Source organism: Hevea brasiliensis, chromosome 4 (assembly GCF_030052815.1).
Source record: "Hevea brasiliensis isolate MT/VB/25A 57/8 chromosome 4, ASM3005281v1, whole genome shotgun sequence".
NCBI lineage: Eukaryota > Viridiplantae > Streptophyta > Magnoliopsida > Malpighiales > Euphorbiaceae > Hevea > Hevea brasiliensis.
Window position 1 is genome coordinate 96335903 of NC_079496.1, and position 21378 is coordinate 96357280.

Sequence of the window (21378 nt, forward strand, 5' to 3'; positions counted from 1 at the left end):
TGTGCAAAGTTTGTGATCCGCAGGGCTGTGATGAGCAGCTTAATATTGTCATTTAGCCCCTCTTCAAACCTCCTACATCAATATGCTTTTGTAGGGACTATCTTCCTTCCATATCTGCTCAATCTGACAAATTCCCATTCGAACTCTACTACAAACAACTATCTCTACCTAAAATTGATAAATTCCCTTCTCCTTTCCTCCAGATACACATTACTGATGTATTTCTTCCTGAATTCCGCAAGGAAGAAATCCTAGGTTATTTGGACTAGTTGCACCTCCTTGGATATTGAGTCCCACCATTGATAAGCATCCTTCTGAAGTAGGGACACATCAATGGAGCTGATGAAGAACCCTTTCTATCCTTTCTAGCCAATGTTCAGCTGTTGCAGGGTCATCTTCCTTCTTACCCATAAAATCCACAGCCCCATATTTTTTGAGTTTATCTAAATGGGACTTCTATGGTAGCTACTGAAGTTGTGGAATAGCCCCAGTCATCTGCCTAAAGAATTCTGTCATTTGTTGGAATAGGGCCTGCTGAGGCTGTGCAGGTGCCTCTTGCACTAGTGGAGTAGGTTCTCCCCTGCTTCTAGCTTCAGCCATGGGTGGAGCACGATTCGCCACCTCTTTCTTTATAGGCTCTCTACGATATCGGATCCATATCCTAACGAAAGACAAATAGATCTATATTAGTGTCACCTCAACTCTTTTAAATGCAATGCATAGTATGCACTCTATTTAGGTCTAGAAATGCCTAAACAGTGCTCTGATACCACTAAATGTAACACCCCTTACCCATTTACAGTGTAACTGAGCAAGGCATGTCACACTCTGTGTCAGAGCTCCTTAACTTATCTTATTACATTTCCTAGTAATCACATTTAATTTTATTAACTTAGGTTCAATTAATCAATTGGAGAAACTGACTGAGTTTCCCCTAATTTATTCACAATTTAACGATTTCTCACCTGTTTAAAATCTCAATAATAATCCCAATAATATAAAATTTTCAAAATTTCAATGCTGCATCTTAAACTCATAAATTCAATCATTCCATACATGAATAAAATCATACTCACATTTATAAATAAATACTCAAATTTCATTAATTTACATAATTTACAAATGATTACATGAGTTCATAATTTACATGATAAAATTTATGTCTAACTACAAAATTCAAAATTACTAACAAAGCCTAGCGGATCCTACCAAAATGTACTGCAGAGGATGGTGACACTGGACTCATGTGCAGATCTGGACTCCTAAAAATAATCCTAGTCTATGGTTTACTGGGCTCTCTCTCCTGGTCTCTAGTACCTACGCGTGGCAAAAAGCGACGTGCTAAGTATAATGCTTAGTGGTGCAAATATAATATAAAGATAAATAAAATAATTAAAAGTAAAGAAACTATACTATTATTCCACACAGACTGCATTTTTAATAACTATTTGTAATATATTTAATTTAATGGTTTTTATATTCATTATTTAGTTGAAAATTTTTAGGACTTGTTTTAATTGCCCAAGCAACCTATACAAATTGATTGGACTGGATAAATGGGTAAACTAGAATTGGTTATCGAGTACCTCAGGCCGTCACACCATCGGTCACATAGTGTCTGCCAGGTGTATAACAGAATGGCTAACAAGCCATAATATCAATCGGGCATAAAAGCCGTGTATGTCAAAGAATAAAAAAATAGCCTCAAGCAATAAATCACAAAATGGCAATAGAAGCCATAAATTATGAAATGGCATGGAGCTATAAGTAGTACTGTATGTCAAAACCCTATTGGTATGCCAACCTATGCAACCCAATCATAACTAGGCATACATGGGCATATTAGCAACTTAGTATTGGTTCTTTGCATTTTCTGTCTTTGTGGTTACTATTCACAATACTATTCATGCTAAATTTTGATTATTCCATAAATAAAAGGTATACAAGTTCTAAATACATGATCATACTACATTTTGGGTTATAAAGTTGTTGGCATTAATTGCCAACCACAATTCAAGTCTTCCTAGAAACATTTTAAAATTTTTAGTTTTTGCAACCCACATTTACTGTTCCATTGGACCAATATACAGTGCTATTTTGGCTAACCTTTCTTCATCAAAGTTGTTCCTTAATGTCTTTACTTTAATTCCTTTTTTGAATCCTCCATTTGGACTTTTGTAGCTTAAATTATAGCATTTTTACCATAATTGGTCAGATTGGTTAATATCCAGAATTTTCTGGGCAGTTTTGGTTCTGGCAGTTTTGATAAGCTAATTTTAGTTAGCAATTTGATTAGGTTATGGTCACAATTTGGGTTCTGTTCTTCATGAAAGATGTTCTTCTATGTCTAAGCTTTCTATGGGTTCAAGAATCAGGTCATTTTCACTTCTCTATAAAAGTTATCCCTATTTGAACAATTACTGTTTATATGGTCATTTTTCCAGGTCCAGATTTTGGTTACCCAAATTTTGGCCTTACACCAATTGAAGCTACACAGCCCTACTTATGGCTGCCCAAACCTACTGGACTCAAAGTCTAGAATTTCCAGCATAAAGGCAACTCATCCAATTCACAATTCAATTCTACAAAAAATTCCATTTTAAGGTCAAACCACATCAAATGGTGACTAATTGACCTTAATAACACCAATTAAGCATCAAAGCACAAAATCCCTAATTAATCACAAGCCCTAATCATCACAATCCATAATTCCATCCAATACATGCCAATTAACTTATCTATCATATTTATCACTTCACTACAATTAAAATTAATGTTTAATTTCAATAAAGAACATCAAATTCTCTATGTACCTAGGCTGCTCGAAATTTGTGTTTGATCCTACTTACATATTTCATTCCATTTTTTTAATAAATTTTAACTCAAGTTAACTTCCTAACAAAGATTAAAGAGAGAAGGAGGTGAATATTTGCACTAACCTCTCTTGCCTCAATTTTGGCCTTGTCTAAACTTCACTTTCCTTCATTTTCTTGGCTGCCAAACACTTTTTCAAGGCCTAACTACTAATTTTTGTGTTGGAGTTTATGAATTTTGTGGTGAAATAGGCTAGGAGTTAGAGCTTGCTTGAAAAAAAATGGAGGAGTTCTCTCAAAGAGGGGTTTCGACCAAGCTTGGAAGGAGGTAGAAGATGAAGTGAATTTTTGTCTTATTTATTCCCTTTTATTTCTTATAATTAGGCTTGCCTAATTTTGATTGGCTAAACATTTTTAATTGCATCACTTTTACATCATGCTCATGTAATAATTGGAATTAAATTTCATTTGTTTTTATTTTTCTTTCTTCTTTCTTTTACTCATTTCCTATTAAATTTTTATCAATATTTATTCATATTTTATGAAATAAATCTCACTTACTTAAATGGACATGTTGGTCAAAATCAACTCTGAGGGTGAAATGACCAAAATGCCCTTCGTTGAGTTCCCCGAGTTAAAATTATATGTATTAATTGACATGAATTTTCTTATATTTTCTTGGCATTCTATTGTCATCTAAATCTCAATAATCCTTCACTTAAGTCCTAAATAATTATTTCAAAGGGTTCCCCACGGGTCTAGGGTTGGCAATTGTTTTCACAGTCTGTTCCCGTTAGGGTTACCCATTGCTAGAGCTTCGACTAATTTAACCTCTTTGCATTTCATTTCTTTAATTTCTCAATTTTTCTTAGTCTTTATTTAGGTTATTTATGACTTGTCACTCTAGTTTAAATATAGTTCCAGATATTCTGGCTGTTCGGATAGACATTATCAATAGAACAGTAGAATGTACGGACTACCTAAAGTGAGGGCGTTACAACACCTGATAATCACGACTTGCACCTCTATTGCATTCCTAGAGATCTTAAAATGGTAAAAAGGAAAAAATTCTTTTCGTTAGTTATGTATAAATGATTTTTTTGCTGTTATTATAGAGGAAAGAACTTAGTTTTTTATTTGATTTGCATGATGGGTGCGTGACTGTTTTTCAATTATTGTGTGTATTGATATTTTTTGGTTCTATTTTGGTGTTGGTGTTTCATATTGTTTTGTGCATCCTTGGTTGGGGCAATGAACTTTTTTTTTTCTTTGGCTGGGGCATTTGTTTGGCTAGTGAACTTTATAGATGTCATTTAATAGATTATAGATTGATATTTGCATAAACTTAATTTTGTTTAAGTTTATTGCCTTTTTTGAATCCAATCTCTTGTAGAATGATTATTAAAGGCAAGATAAGGTTGATTGCTTAAACTCATTACTCTATCATTTTTAGCAAATTGCTCACATAATTGCTACATTTAGTTTGGAGATTTTGATTCATCTTTATTTTTTGCTAAGCTTCAACTTATGACAACTGAATAAGTGGTATAGTTGCTTTGAGTTTCACTATTTGTGTCCATCTTCACTTTTAACAAATACTGCCTTAGATATACTGGCTGTTAGTGGTGGTGATTTTATTATTATTCTTATTGTTATGTTAACTGTGAAGTTATTGATTGACTTTGACATCCCTATTGCACGATATCAATTATCATATACTAATATATTGATTATATATTTCAATTTCTTATTAAATAGAGTCCCTAGATGCATCATTGAAAAAATTAGGATAACCCTTAGCAGATCATGTTATTTTATATGTACAAGGTAAACAAGAACACGCATGGAAAGTGAGAGTGAAAATAGAACAAAAACCTCATGAACGTGAACTTGTGTATTTTCTTAACGAAAAAATTATAGGTATGTGTGATTGGTATAATGTGAAATCTCTATGGATGTTAAGTATCAAGGTCATTTCAAATGAAAACATGCATGCCTTTATATTCAATAGAAATGGGTCTATGGCTAATCTTAAATATCCACCTCATCCAATTGTTAATGTTGCTGTTCAAATGCAACATAATGTAATAAATCTATTTAATGATGAAGGCTATATAGAAGATAATGAGGAAGATAATTAAGAAGATACTGAGGATGAGCATCTTGAAAATTAAGTGTTAGTATTAGGATGTGGCATTTTAAGTTTTTTTTTTTCCTAAAATAATAATTAAGTGTACATATTTTCACAATGTAAATTTGTTCTTTTTTTTTTTAATGCAGCTTCCACTAAAGCCAGAGGATTCAAGATTTATTTATAGGTTGAACAAGAATGACTACAAGTACAAAATTATTAGTAATTCTTTAATATGTTTTGTATATTGAGTCATTATAATAGATCTTATAAACTATTTTTAAATATTTTTCATTTGTACATTAATTTTGTTTTTCTTTATGTTATACCACAGCACATACTCATTAAGTTTGCCAGAAATCATCTTGGTGTTGTAAGGAAGAGTATGTATGTTTATAGTATTGAGAATCAAACATATTGGAAGTGTGAGTATATGCTAAGGAATAATGCCAAAAGAGTGCTAAAGAAAATAAGGATTGAAAAAAAATGTATCTAGTTTGTCACTATCCACAATTGACTTCATAATGACTGCAAATGAACCAAACCATGTCATCTTCCATACAACCATCATAAGGTCACATTAGAACTCATATGACTTTTTTTTTTTTAACTATAAGAATAGTATATATATGTTTATATCAATCTTCTTAACTTTTTTTTTTTTAGAATTAAACTTGATATATGTTTATTTTGAAGTAGTTAAATTTATGGATATTTGACATAATAACTGTTTATTATATTTAAAGTAATTATATTACTGTTGTTATTCTATTAATATAGATCAGTTTTATTTGGTGTATTAATCAAATCATGAACATACTTTGTGTTATATTCTTTATCTTCAATTGAATGTATTTAGATTGAGGAGTTTCCTCCAATATGTTTTTACTTGTACTTAGTTTCATTTGCATCATGCTTTTGAGTAATAATATAGCTTTCTTTTATAAAAATGTAAAATAACTTCAAAAAAAAAAAAGAGTTGATCAACATAACAAATTGGATAATATAATATGTTAAGTAAAATAATAAAGAAAAATTCGATAAGTCCAGGTTTATAACATAGTATTATCCCATGCATATTGCAAGTATTAACTACCAAAACATATTAGGCCATAAAATATTGGAAAATAGTAAATTCTTTTGAGAAACAAAAATATATTGTGTTAATAAAAAAATTAATAAATTTATTGTGTCATTGTATATAATCGATAGTCTTTGTAATGACGCAAACTGAGGCCATTATCGATATTAGGGATCGAGTCAACATAAGTCTGTCGAATCCCATAGCAAGCCTAAAGACCTATTAAATATAAAACATTTTCTTCTTAACCATACATTAAGCAATTCATGTCATTCACACTTTGCATTTTTACTTAAAACATTAAACATAAACTGTGAGAAATTGGTTATGAACCAAACCTTTTATCAACATTCACAAAGTGCGACTTTCACTTTAATACATTAGACATCCAAAATATGCTTAAAATACAATACAATTACATTCATCTTAAACATCTTTTAAAACATAACTTTTACATCCCAGCACCGTATCTGTCCATCAATATTTACATGTCTAGAATAAAGTCGCCAAAATGTATAACCAAGCTAAGACTCTTCCTGCTACTAGTTGTCTCAAGACCTCCTTCTAATCCTGCACTCCTGCATCTGGGGTTAGAGTAAAGGGTTAAGCTTATACAAGCTTAGTGAGTAACTAACCAAACATATATAACTTATATGTCTTATTTCATATATATGTAATGGATCATTTAGATGAATTTTCACAATACAAACATTTCACATAGGATGGACTTGTCACTAGAGGTTTCTGAGATCTAAAGTGCCCAGCTCATATAAAGGCTCCTCATGAATTCTACTTAAATAAGTAACATATCCAATATGCTTGGCTCATACAGAGACTCCTCAGGATTTTCGCTTAAAAGTAGTGTGCTTGGGGCTCATTAAGCCTTACTTCATCTTACCACCAGAGATCATGCATGATCGCATCATAAATATAACATATACATAACATAAGGGAGGCCAATGGGTCATCCAAGGTCCATCGAGCATTAACAATAATTATGCAAAATGCAACATTATTCGTGCTCTAGATACATACACCTTAAAACAATGAAATGATGTATAAGGATGATCATGAATTCAATTTAAAGAATTTACATTTATTAAGAGTAGAGTTACTCACCTCTTGTTACCTATCAAACACCTTACTCCAATGGTAGCAAGCATTGGATCCTTATCTCTTTGAATCCCTCAAGCCCAATTCTATAAACATTGGATTTTACAGAGTTATTTAGATCTCTAAAACTCTATACATATATCACACATCTTATTCTAAACCCTTTAGAACAAAGAAATTATATTTTGGAACCTTACGAAAGAAGAGAGAATAGGCCTGGTAGAACCCACTTCGATTGTCGAATCTCAAGCTTCAGTAATCCTTTTAGTCTAGTAGCTACTACTGCCACTGAAGTCTTAGACTTCGGCTATTAAACTTAGAGATTTTCCAAATTTTCCCATGAAATTTCATGCTGTAGCTACTAAAATAATGGCTTTTAGCAATCAAACCCGGGAATTTCTAGAATTCCCAAGTTGAAAACCTGTAGAATTCTCCTCCCAAAAACCTCAAAACATACCATAAAGTTCCAAAACACAACCCAAACATGTAAACACATACCTAAGGCCTAAAACAAGTTGAATTCATGCTTACAACTCACATGCAACCATTAAGAGCTAGAATTCAAGGTTCAATAAAGGAAACTAACCATTAGAGGTTTGTAAATGCTTAAACTTGACAACAATCAAGAATAATACCTCATCTAGCAACAAAATACCAACACCCAATTCAGAAAACATACTTCTAAGCAAACTTACTTCTAGAACTCAACATGCAAACCCCCTTTCTTAGCTTTTTTAAGAATTCAAGCTTAACAAACCCACATGCAAACATACCTAACAACCTAACATAAAATAACACATTTAGATCATGCAAACGCACCTAACAACCTAAAATACAATAACACACTTAGATCCATCTAAAAGATCAAGAGAAAAGAGAATTTACCTCTTTCCCTTGAATTGGAGAAGAAGGTGAATTGGCAATCCTAGCTTCAATCCGCTTTCACCAAGCTTCCTCGAAGAAGAATCAAGCTTCAAAACTTGAAATTGTCACACCTTACCCCTTCGTAAGGCATAACATGTTCCCGTAGTATATATAATGAATTATCGAACTTCGCCTACTGATAACCTATTAAATACACTAAAAGGAATTTTAAACAATTTCTTATGTCTTTTTACAGTGTTGAACACTTTTGACAGGTTTTAAAACGTTTTACTCAAAGTTAAATTACATAACAAATATGCAATATCAATAGATTCTATAAAAATTTCGGCAGAGTGTCGTCTATATTTTGAACAAAACAGTTCTTCAAAAACCTGTAAAAGTACTTCCAATTTATTTGTTTCACTTCTCAACTCCAATAATAGTTCAACAAAAATCAATTTTCTCAACATAAGTCAAACTCAATTCAACTTAAATTTTCAGTAGTTTTAAAACTAGAATACAAAATGACTGAGTAGTTCAAAAGCTGAGATAAGAGAAGTATAATACAACATTTTTACAGGCCAAAATAATTTACAATTTTAGTTTATAACTGCTCAAGACCAAGTACAATATATACATACAGTACACATACATTACAACAAAAAGTACAAGGAGCTGGTATACTCAATATACCTGGCAAAATCCTAAAAATGTGGCACAAGTAGCCTACTCTACTGCTTTATCTGTCTGTCTACCTGCGATAGCAATGAAAAAGCTATCGCTGAGCCAATGTCTCAGTGGTGCACAACATTAAGAAAATGCAATTTAAAACCATAAACCATAAATCACATGAACTGTGGATACTTAAAATCATAGTTAATTTCAAAAGACAGAGAATGTCATAAAGAATTAAATTTCATTTCACAATGTCTCAATAAATACTAATAAATCACACACATAGCTTAATCATGATTCCAAAGTCCAATTCATCTCAAAAGTCAATGGCTAATGAGGAATAACATAGCTAGCTAGCAATTATATGAGTACTCATCCTATTCATCCTCAGCTGGCACAAACCTCAACACTTCAGCCAAAGAGAGAATTCAAAGCCAATTTATCCCACTAGACAGGCTAGCGAGGAATTCAATCAAATATACATGATAGCTGTGGTTTCAAACCATTTGCAATATTTTTCAAGCAATAAGTATCCATCAAATTTCATTCAAACAAAATTTTCACAATTTAAGCAATAATATACAAATTGTCATAATTTATTTCAATTGAAAATTCAAAAGAAATAACTGTTGTGCACAAACCTCTGATGAGTAGCCTCTTGGCCTTGACTCAGTGGTTCTTTCCCCTTCCCTGAGTCTTTGCTAACTGAAATACACAATATAAAGTGTTTCAGTACTCATTTCAATTGTTTCTAATAATAAGGTTCAATAATTAAATTTTATTAACACTATTACTTTCATTAGTCATCATATAATGTTGACCTTTGATGCACTCTAAGTGAGTCAATTCTAATATTCCCAATTTGTCACATTTTATAGTCTCTAAGTATTGGTATATGTTACCAATTCCATTTTAAAGCTTATTGCATTTTATTGCCATTTTCCAGATTTTATATGCTAGATTGCTCTAGCTAAATGTCTTGTTTCCCTTGGTTTTTAGGCTCTAGTCAAAAGAGTAAAATTATAGATTTATGTCTTAGTGACATTTGGCACTAATTTCATGTCATTTGGAGTTTTTTGGACCAAGTTATGGTCATTTTACTATTGCAGGTCAAATTGCCTTTTTATTATGAACTTAGGTTATTTTTAGGTCATTTCCAATTCTGGCTGGTTTTATGCCCAAACTTGTGCAAGCATTTTAACTTGCTTATGGTCATTTCTGGGTTTGGTGGTCTTAACCAAAATTGTAGCTCTATGTCTAAGCTTTCCAATGGTATAAATTTTAGGTCATTTGGACCTGTTTTGAGTGAGTTATGGCCAAAAGACTTACTACTGTTCAAATGGTCAATTTCTGGGTTATCAAGTTTGCAATTCCGGATTAGGTCAGTTTTAGTGTCACTTTTCGGACAGAATTTAGGTATGCTTCCAACATGAAAGTTGGCACATTTTGTGCCTAGTTTCATCTCCAATTGGTCTCATACCAATTGGGATCACACATTTAGAGTTATAGGCTGAAATGCATACTGTCCTTTACACTTTCCTCAAACACTAGTCACATATATATTCAGCTTGCTAAATTTAAGCTTCTCATACCTAATTCTGGTCTGGTACCATACCATAACCACTCAACACATCACATTTTGGTCAACTTGGATAGAATATAACAATTCACAATGTACCTATTACAACTCAGAATTTCAAAGTCTAATTATAACAATATATACACATAACATTCTCAAACATTATATATAACTTCCACCACCAATTATATATATATTCACTACTAAATTATATACATATTTTGCCACCTTCAATACCATAATTTAACAAACCATTCCATGAAAATTAACACTTCCAACTTCACCATAAGGCTGCCCACATTACACATATACATCAAGCTTCCAATGTTAATTCACACACTCATAATTCAAACTATATACATGGTAATCAACTCCTATACATTTAAGCACTTAAATCAACACCTCAAAACACCATTTACATGAAGAAATAATTCATTCTTCCATGGACATAAGGGCTGTCGATTTGGAGCTTTGTCCATATTCATCAAAGCCCTTCAATTCCTTCCATAAATCAACTCACCACAACACCAACACAAACTTTAACAAAGAAAGGATGAAGAAATGGATACTTACCTCTTGTGAGCTTTCTCAAAACTCCACCAAAACTTTCCTTTCTTACTCCCAAAATGTTGCCCAAGTTGTGTAGGCAAAGATTAATAAAGGAATTGGTGTGGAAATTGGCTTGAAGTGGAGTGCATGGAGCTTGGTTGAGTTTCGGCTATGGAGGTTCCATGGAGGATGAATTCAGCTGGTTTGAGAGGAGATTGAAGATGAGCTTATTTTTGTCCACTTTAGCTTTTAGGTGTCCCAAAATTCTAAGTTAATGGAGCACTAGCCATAGTTTAAGATTTAATTAATTAAAGTTTCACAATTTTGCATTTTATGCCTCAAACTCCCATTATTTACTCTATGTACCGCGTTTCTCATTTTCATGACAATTTCAAAGTATAATACTACTTATTTTTAATGGAAGTTTAGGTCAAAAGGTAACTCGAGATGTCAAATGACCAAAATGCCCCTATTCAGTTTGTATTCCCTATTTTTCGATAACACCGATTTTTATCGATTTCTCGATTTTTTGTTTTTCTTAATACTAATTAATTAAATTTTCTTTGACATTTTCTAAGTCAATTATACCTCAATAAATGTTTATTTAAGTCTTAAAAATATTTCTCAGGATTCTCCGCAGTCCAGGGCTAGTTAACGGTCCTCGTCGCAACTTCCTGGTGCGGTCACCCATCGCTACAGTTTTTGGCTCATTTAACTTAACCAAATTTCATTGCTCTTATTTTTCCTTTGTTTTTCTTGTATTTTTCTCTATTGTATTTCATTATTTCATGTCTCTTCACTGACATTTATGTGTAGTTCCAGGCATTCTAGCTGTTAGGATAGACACTGGTCATCGGAACAGTAGAATGCGCTACTGAATATAGGGGTATTACAATTCTTCCCCCCTTAAAATAAATTTCATCTCGAAATTTTACCTAGCATCAGTCTCTGAACAGCTGTGAGTGCTGTCTCCTTATGTCCTCTTCACGTTCCCAAGTAGCTTCCTGGCCTGAATGATAGTTCCATAGCACTTTCACTAGTGGTATCTGCTTGTTCCTTAGCTGCTTCACCTCATATGCTAGAATTTCTACGGGTTCTTCATATGAAAGGTCTAGATTTATCTCAATCTCTTCAACTAATAGAACATGAGATGGGTCAGATCTGTACCTCCTTAACATGGATACATGGAAGACACTATGTATTCTTTCTAGCTCTAGAGGTAATGCCAACCGATATGCCAAAGGACCCACTCTTTCCAGAACCTCATATGGTCCAATGAAACGAGGACTCAGTTTCCCCTTTCTACCAAATCTCATAATCCTCTTCCAAGGAGAAACTTTGAGGAATACCTTATTACCCACTGCATATTCAATATCTCTTCTCTTCAAATCAATATAGGACTTCTGATGGTCTGATGTAGCCTTGAGTTGATCTCTGATCAATCTGATCTTTTCCTCTATTTGCTGAATAATTTCTAGGCCAATCATCTTTCTTTCACCTACTTTATCCCAACATAGGAGAGTTCTGCACTTTCTACCATACAAAGCTTCATATGGAGGCATCCCAATGCTTGATTGGTAGCTGTTATTATAAGCAAACTTAATCAGAGGCAAGTGTGTATCCCAATTACCTTCAAATTCAATCACATAAGCTCATAGCATATCCTCCAAGATCTGAATTACCCTCTCAAACTGGCCATCTGTCTATGGGTGGAATGTCGTGCTGAAGTTCAATTTAGTTCCTAGGGCTCTCTGAAGACTACCCCAAAATCTAGAAGTGAACCTAGGATCTCTATCAGATACAATCGATACTGGCACTTCATGCAATCTTACAATCTCATCTATGTACAATTTGGCCAATCTTTCCAGGCTATAGTCTATCCGGACTGGCAGAAAGTGAGCAGACTTGGTTAGTCTATCAACTATAACCCATACTGCATCATGGCTATTCTGTGTCCTCGGAAATCCCATCATAAAATCCATAGTTATCCGTTCCCATTTCCACTTTGGTACTAGCAATGGATGTAACAAACCAGCTGGTACTTGATGTTCTGCTTTCACTTGCTGACAAGTTAGGCATTTGGAGATAAAATCAGCTACATCCCTTTTCATACCCATCCACTAGTAATGCTCTTTCAGCCATCTGTACATTTTAGTTCCACCAGGTTCAATAGCAAAAGGAGACTCATGTGCTTCCTTCATAATGATATGTCTCAATTCCACATCATTTGGAATGCACATTCTGCCCTGATGTAGTAGTAAACCATCATCTCTCACAGAAAATTCAAGTTTCTTGCCCTGTCGGACTTCTTCCAGTAGCTTCTACTATTTCTTATTATTCTGAGCAGCCATTTTAATCTGATCTATCAACACTGGCTGTACATGCCATGCAACTACTGTCTGTCCCTCGTCATCAATCTCCAAACTAGCATGTTGTGCTTTCAACTCATGTACCATGGAGAAAAGAGAAACTCTAAAACTTGCTATAGTCTTGTGACTTAAGGACTGGAGCTTCAATCAAACACTTCTTCAACTCATCAAAACTCTATTGGCATTTATTCATCCACTGAAATTTCACATCTTTCTGAAGCAGCTTGGTCAGTGGAGAAGCTAACATAGAAAACCCTTTCACAAATCAGCGGTAGTATCCAGCTAAACCCAGAAAATTGTGAATTTCTATGATATTTATGGGTGGCTTCCAATTAAAGATAGCTTCTACCTTGCTGGAATCTACTTTGATACCTTCATCTGACACAATATGTCCTAAGAAAGAGATTTCATTCAGCCAAAATTCACATTTCGACAATTTGGCGTATAACTGTTTCTCCCTTAAGGTCTGTTTGTTTCTCCCTTAAAGATATGTAGTACAATTCGCAGATGTCTATCATGCTCCTCTGCATTCCTCGAATATATCAAAATATCATCAATAAACACCCACCATAAACTGGTCGAGATATGGTCTGAAGATAGTGTTCATCAGATCCATAAAAGCAGCTGGAGCATTAGTTAACCCGAATGGCATTACTAGAAACTCATAGTGGCCATATCGAGTTCTGAAAGTAGTTTTTGGAATACTCTGCTCTTGCACTTCAACTGATAATAACTAGATTGCAAATTAATTTTGGAGAACACAGCTGCACCTTTCAACTGATCAAACAAGTCATCAATGCATGGCAATGGATATCTATTCTTTATTGTCACCTTATTCAACTGTCGGTAGTCAATACATAAGCGGAGAGTGTCATCTTTCTTCTTAACAAACAATATTGGTGCTCCCCAAGGTGACACACTAGGGCGGATGAAGCCCTTTTCAAGTAATTCTTGCAATTGTACCTTCAACTCCTTCAATTCTGCTGGTGCCATTCTATATGGTGTTATGGAGATCGGATCCACACCAGGCATAACATCAACCTCAAACTGCACTTCTCTTTCTAAAGGTAATCCTGTTAATTCATCAGGAAACACGTGTAGAAAGTCACATACTGTAGGGATGTCCCTCAATACTGGACTCCCCACTTGGGTGTCTACCACATGTGCCAAGTATGCTTCGCACGCCTTCCTGATAATTTTTCTAGCTAGTGCAGCTAAAATGATGTTTGATGGTTATAGCTGCCTCTCCCTATGTATTACCACATCACTGTACTGAGGGAGACCAAAAGTGACTATCTTCAGTCTACAGTCAATCATGGCATGATGCCTGGCTAACCAATCCAATCCATGCCCAAAATGATATCATAATCTCTAAAGGGCATTTCAATCAGATCAGAGAGAAAAGTCTGTCCTTGGATCACCAAAGGACAATCCCTATACATTCTATTGACCCTGACCTCTTGTCCTAGCGGACTTGTTACTAGCACCTCAAAGTCCATTTTTCGTACATGGAAAAACAATGCAATCAATGATGCTAGCACTCACATAGGAGTGGGTAGAACCCAGATCAAATAATAGAAATACATCTTGATTAAAAGTTGAGAAGGTACCAGCCACAATATCAGATGTCTCAGCCTCTTCTCTCTGTCTCGTTGTGTAGACTCTGGCTGAAGCACTGCCTTACTCTAACTGATTCACTGTGCCTTGGCTGCCTGATGGACTACCTCTACCCCTGCCTCTACCTCTGCTAGGTGGTTGTGAACCTCTAGTGGCAGGATTCTGAATTGACCCTTCTACAATAGTAGGAGGTGGCCCAACTCTACGGGTACTAGTGCAGTCCTTAGCAAAGTGTCCCATGCCCCCGCAATTATAACAGGCTCCTATGTCCTTGTAGCATATCCCACTATGATTTCTACTACAAGTTTCATATGGGTGGGGAGGGTAGGAACTTTTGGTAGTCTGCTGACCAGATAGAGGAGGTCTCTATCCCGAAAATCTTCCCCTACCAAACTTTTTACCGCCCCTGTTTTGTCCCCCAAAGTTCTTTCTCTTTCCAGTAGGACCACTAAAACTCTGATCTACTGACTTTCCCTCTTTCTCTTTTTCTGTCTTCTCTATTTTCTTTTTCTCTGGGGCTGCTTCTGACTCAATTCTTTCTAATTCAAGTGCTTGAGAAATGAGCTTAGAGAAGTTGTTAAATTTGAATCCGACCACTTGTATTCTAAAACTGGGCTTCAAGCCGGTTTCAAACCTCTTACATCTTTCTCTGCTGGTAGAAAGGAGACTCCTTGCATAGTGGCTCAAGCAGGAAAACTCTATTTCATATTCTGCCACTGATCTACTTTCTTGTTTCAGACTTAAGAACTCCTGTAGCTTCTGGTCCACATAGGCATCTGGGATATATTTTTATCTGAACTCTCGAAGAAAATCATCCCAAGTTAGCACTGGAGGTTCCACCAAACTAAGGGGAATGGTTTTCCACTAGTCATATGCATCCCCCTGTAGTAGTGACACTGAATACTAAAATCTTAGCTCGTCTGTGCAGTGCAGTTTCTTGAACACTTTATCCATTCTCTCCAACCATTGTTTTGCCTCTAGTGGATCTACTATCCCCTTGAACTCAGTAGCCCCGTATTTAATCAGCTTGTCGTACTGCCTAGCTGAAGGTTGTGGTTGTACCACTGGTGTCTACAGTGGGGCTTGAGTAGGCATGTTACCAGCCATTTGTTAGAACATCACAGCCATCTATTGAGCAAATTGAGCAGGGAACTACAGTATTGAGGGGGCTGGTGCAGCTGATCCACTCACATTTTGAAAGGCTGGGGCTTTTCCTTGTACCTCAGCCTCTATTGATTGATCGACTAAACGGTCACCTTCTTCTATAGTCAATTAGAGGATATTATACCTCCTGAACAAATAACACAAGAAGATTTCCTCCCGTTAGTGCACATTTATAATGTAATGTACTGTATGTATCAAACCATGACATTGAGCAGTTGTACTATGAAGAAAGAATATTCAAATTACAAGTCAAAATAGAATTTAAAAACCAGCTCTGATACCACTAAAACATGTCACACCTTACCCCTCTGTAAAGCATAACATGTTCTCGTAGTATACATAATGAATTATCGAACTTCACCTACTAATAACCCATTAAATACACTACAAGGGATTTTAAACAATTTCTTATGTCTTTTTATAGTGGTGAACACTTTTGACAGGTTTTAAAACCTTCTACTCAAAGTTAAATTACATAACAAATCTGCAATATCAATAGATTCCATAAAAATTTCAGCAGAGTGCCGCCTATATTTTGAACAAAATAGTTCTTCAAAAACCTGTAAAAAGCACTTCCAATTTATTTGTTTCACTTCTCAACACCAATAATAGTTCAACACAAATCAATTTTCTCAACATAAGTCAAACTCAATTCAACACAAATTTTCAGTAGTTCCAAAAATAGAATGCAAAATGAATGAATAGTTCAAAAGCTGAGATAAGAGAAATATAATACAACATTTTTACAGGCCAAAATAATTTACAATTTTAGTTTATAACTGCTCAAGACCAAGTACAATATATACATACAGTTCACATACATTACAACAAAAAGTACAAGGAGGTGGTATACTCAATATACTCGGAAAAATCTCAAAAATGTGGCACAAGTAGCCTACTCTGCTGCTTTATCTGTCTGTCTACCTGCGACAGCAATAAAAAAGCTATCGCTGAGCCAATGTCTCAGTGGTGCACAACATTAAGAAAATGCAATTTAAAACCATAAACCATAAATCACATGAACCGTGGATACTTAAAATCATAGTTAATTTCAAAAGATAGAGAATGTCATAAAGAATTAAATTTCATTTCACAATGTCTCAATAAATACTAATAAATCACACACACAGCTTAATCATGATTCTAAAGTCCAATTCATCCCAAAAGCCAATGGCTAATAAGGAATAACATAGCTAGCTAGCAATTATATGAGTACTCATCCTATTCGTCCTCAACTGGCACACACCTCAACACTTTAGCCAGAGAGAGAATTCAAAGCCAATTCATCCCACTAGACAAGCTAGCAAGGAATTCAATCAAATATACATGATAGCTGTTGTTTCAAACCATTTGCAATATCTTTCAAGAAATAAGTATCCATCAAATTTCATTCAAACAAAATTTCCACAATTTAAGTAATAATATATAAATTGTCATAATTTATTTTAATCGAAAATTCAAAAGAAATAACTGTTGTGCACAAACCTCTGATGAGTAGCCTCTTGGCCTTGACTCAGTGGTTCTTTCCTCTTCCCTGAGTCTTCGCTAACTGAAACACGCAATATAAAGTGTTTGAATACTTATTTCAATTGTTTATAATAATAAGGTTCAATAATTAAATTTTATTAATACTATTACTTTCATTAGTCAACCTATAATGTTGACCTTTGATGCACTCTAAGCGAGACAATTCTAATGTTCCCAATTTGTCACATTTTATAGTCTCTAAGTGTTGGTATATGTTACCAATTCCATTTTAAAGCTTATTGCATTTTATTGCCATTTTCCAAATTTTATATGCCAAATTACTCTAGATAATGTCTTGTTTTCCTTGGTTTTTAGGTTCTGGTCAAAAGAGCAAAATTGTAGATTTATGTCTTAGTGACATTTTGGCACTAATTTCATGTTATTTGGAGTTTTCTGAACCAAGTTATGGTCATTTTACTATTGCTGGTCAAATTGCCTTTTTTTTGTGAACTTAGGTCATTTCCAATTCTGGTAGGTTTTATGCTCGAATTTGTGTAAGCATTTTTTGCTTATGGTCATTTCTGGGTTTGGTGGTCTTAACCAAAATTGTAGCCCTATGTCTAAGCTTTCCAACGGTATAGATTTCAGGTCATTTGGACTTGTTTTGAGTGAGTTATGGCTAAAAGACTAACTACTATTCAAATGGTCAATTTATGGGTTATCAAGTTTGCAATTCTGGATTAGATCAGTTTTAGTGTCACTTTTCGGACAGAATTTAGGTATGCTTCCAACATAAAAGTTGGCACATTTTGTGCCTAGTTTCACCTCCAATGGGTTTCATACTAATTGGGGTCACACATTTAGAGTTGTAGGCTGAAATGCATACTGTCCTTTACACTTTCCTCAAACACCAATCACATATACATTCAACTTGCTAAATTTAAGCTTCTCATACCTAAATCTGGTTTGGTACCATACCATAACCACTCAACACATCACATTTTGGTCAACTTGGATAGAATATAACAATTCACAATGTACCTATTACAACTCAGAATTTCAAAGTCCAATTATAACAATATATACACATAACACTCCCAAAAATTACATATAACTTCCACCACCAATTACATATATATTCACTAATAAATTATATACATATTCTGCCACCTTCAATACCATAATTTAACAAACCATTCCATGAAATTAAACACTTCCAACTTCACCATAAGGCTTCCTGCATTACACATATACGTCAAGCTTCCAATGTTAATTCACACACTCACAATTCAAACTATATACATGGTAATCAACTCCTATACATTTAAGCATTTAAATCAACACCTCAAATCACTATTTACATGAAGAAATAATTCATTCTCCCATGGATATAAGGGCTACCGATTTGGAGCTTTGTCCATATTCATCAAACTCCTTCAATTCCTTCCATAAATCAACTCACCACAACACCAACACAAACTTTAACAAAGAAAGGATGAAGAAATGGATACTTACCTCTTGTGAGCTTTCTCAAAACTCCACCAAAACTTTCCTTTCTTGCTCCCAAAATATTGCCCAAGTTGTGCAGGCAAAGATTAATGAAGGAATTGGTGTGGAAATTGACTTGAAGTGGAGTGCTTGGAGCTTGGTTGAGTTTCGGCTATGGAGGTTCCATGGAGGATGAATTCGGTTGGTTTGAGAGAAGGTTGAAGATGAGCTCATTTCTGTCCACTTTAGCTTTTAGGTGTCCCAAAATTCTAAGTTAGTGGAGCACTAACCATAGTTTAAGATTTAATTAATTAAAGTTTCACAATTTTGCATTTTATGCCTCAAACTCCCATTATTTACTCTATGTACCGCATTTCTCATTTTCATGACAATTTCAAAGTATAATACTACTTATTTTTAATGGAAGTTTAGGTCAAAAGGTAACTCGAGGTGTCAGTTGACCAAATGCCCCTATTCGGTTTGTATTCCCGATTTTTTGGTAACACTAATTTTTGTCGGCTTCTCAATTTTTTGTTTTTCTTTTATACTAATTAATTAAATTTTCTTTGACATTTTCTAAGTCAATTATACCTGAATAAGTATTTATTTAAGTCTTAAAAATATTTCCTAGGATTCCCAGCGGTCCAGGGCTAGTCAACGGTCCTTGCCGCAACTTCCCTATGCAGTTACCCATCGCTACAGTTTTTTGCTCATTTAACTTAGTTACATTTCATTGCTCTTATTTTTCCTTTGTTCTTTTTGTATTTTCCTCTATTGTATTTCATTATTTCATGTCTCTTCACTAACATTTAAGTGTAGTTCCAGGCATTCTAGCTGTCCAGACAGACACTGGTCATCGAAACACTAGAACGCGCTATCGAATATAGGAGTGTTACAGAAATGGCCAAGAAAATATCCTCAGATAACCTTGTGGATGTCTCAATAGTTCAGTAAGAGAGAAAGGAGAGTTCAAATTTCTTCTTTCAATAGAAAAACAAACTATTAGCCTTTTTATACTCACTGTCGAAGGACTTTTGGCTGCCAGAAGTCTTGATTCCAACTATTAGAGTCCATTTTGTCCAATAAAGAAATTGAGTAGTAAAAGGGGCTTTGGCTCTCGAAAGTTAAAAGGGGCTTCGGCTCTCAATAGTTCATACTTCGGCTATCGAAATTCCTTCTACCTAAGGAAAATTTTAAAACTTTCTTGATCAAAACCCTTAAAATATTTTTATTCATAAATACATTTTTAACACATCACACATATATATATAAATATATACCTATACATATACACTTTCTACCACGCTTCCCTTATTTGTGGAATCTTTAAATTTGTTAAAATATTTTATCTACGATAGAAATTCTGACATCAGAAAATGGTGGGTGTTGCATTATCACAACATATTAATTATGATAATATATCTTGGAACTCTTGAACAATTTGTATTAAGCCAACTAATTTAATTAAGGTTAACTAAGTTATTGTGCCATTCATCATGACATGCATGACATCCATCTCTATATATAATTGTTAAGCAACCTAAATACGAGCACATTTAGCTATCGAGGAATTGTTTTTTACTCATTTTTTTAAGTATTTTTTCTTCCAACTTCTTTTTTTTTTTTTTTTTTTTTATATAATGACAACTACTCCTGTGAAGAAAAAAGATAGTAAGTGGACTATGCCAGCTTCACCTATCACTTTAGAGACTGTATCAACTAACTAGAGGTCAACTTCTTGATTTGAAGGAAGAAATAATGTAACACCCCTCACCCATCTACACAGTAGCCGAGCAAGGCGTGCTACACAGCGTGCCGAAATACCTAGTCTATGATTATTTCATTTCCTGAGCTCAATTTGATTTAAGAAGTCTTTTATGTAATATTCATATCATGCTGATACTATTTTCATACTTTGATAAAATCAGTGTTTCAAGATTGGTAATAAAAATTTGGCAAGGTACCGTCTGTATTTCGAACAAACTATCCTTCCAAACCTGTTGAAAACAGTTTAATATGATAATATCAAAAGCTCAAATATTTCACAGTCTCTATTTCTCAGTAAAGTCAATAGACTTTTATAGTCATTAAACAGTTCCATAATACAGTCCATAATAATTCAAATATATCTAGAAAATCTCCATGTTATTTAATATATGCAAAATATTACAAACTTTAGAGCTTTCATAACATTACCAAATACAAGGCTGAATTTCAAAAATACAATAAAAGTACAAAATAAAAGATATCCTAAGTCCCACCATATATGTAATGCAGTGCAGATGACTCTAGACTCCTGTGCGGATCTGATGTCTCACCCGGTCGTAGGTCTGCTGGGCTCCCCAGCTGTGTCTCCAATACCTACACGTTACAAAAGCAACGCGCTAAGCAATTTTGCTTAGTGGTGCCAAATATAAAGAAATATACACTAAAATAAAGTAAATAAAATGTTTACGAATTTTTGGTGG